A 1,046-nucleotide genomic window follows, 5' to 3' on the forward strand; every position below is an offset into this window, starting at 1 on the left:
GTCAGCAACAGCACGGACAGGAGATCTGACTTCTGCTAAAGGTCACTTTGCACTGAGGGCTTTTTATAGCCAGTACATCCAAATATAGTTCAGAAACACACAAACATATGTCCACAAACATGTTACTTAATGAATTATGAATTTGGTGCAGCTCCTCAAACATGAACACCCCACTTGTCTTTCTTTGTATATGAATTCCTCTTATTTAAAGGTGATCTGAAAAGGGGCTTGTGCCCTGTTCAGCTTCTTCCTGATGTATTATTATTTGTATTACTGTAGCATTTATGGACGAGAACTCCATTGTGCTAGCTGGTGTACAAACAGAAAAAAAATACCTGGCTTTTATATAGAGACAAGGTGGGTGAGGTAATGTCTTTTATTGGACCAGCTTCTGTTGGCGAAGAGACAAGCTTGTCTTTTGCCAATAGAAGTTGATCCAATAAAAGATATTACCTCGCCCACCTTGTCTCTCTAATATCCTGGGACCAACATAGCTACAACAACACTGCAAATTGCTTTTATATAGTGCTTTTCCTATATAGCTCTGTAAGTGCTTTACAAAGGTAGTGTGATCAGCATCAGTTACACATGGGGGAACTGAGGCACAGAACAATGTCCCCAAGGTCACCTAGCAGGCCAGTAGCAGTGCCAGGAATAGCACTCAGGTTCCTGGGGTCACAGTCCAGTGCTAATTCCACTAGATCCCACTGCCCCAAAGAGCTTACAAGCTATGTATCAGACAAGAGACAACAATGGATAGACAGATGGGGAAATACGAGACAGTATAGGTCAGCATAATAGGCGGAGTCTCAGCATATCAGCGGTCTAACTGCTGTCACGTTTTCTGTAGGCTCCATGACAAAAGGGAGTCTGAAACAGATTTGGAGGAGGAGGAGAGCTTTGTGGATGTTTACAGTGAGCTTCTCCCAAGTGTGAGGCATATCATAGGAGAAAACACAAAGGAGCTTTTTAGAAAATGAGACAGGTGGACAACAGGCTGGCATCATTGGCCAGCTGGGGGTGGGGATATAAAGAAGGCCTGAAAT

Source organism: Malaclemys terrapin, chromosome 9 (genome assembly GCF_027887155.1).
Source record: "Malaclemys terrapin pileata isolate rMalTer1 chromosome 9, rMalTer1.hap1, whole genome shotgun sequence".
In the NCBI taxonomy this organism is placed as follows: Eukaryota; Metazoa; Chordata; order Testudines; family Emydidae; genus Malaclemys; species Malaclemys terrapin.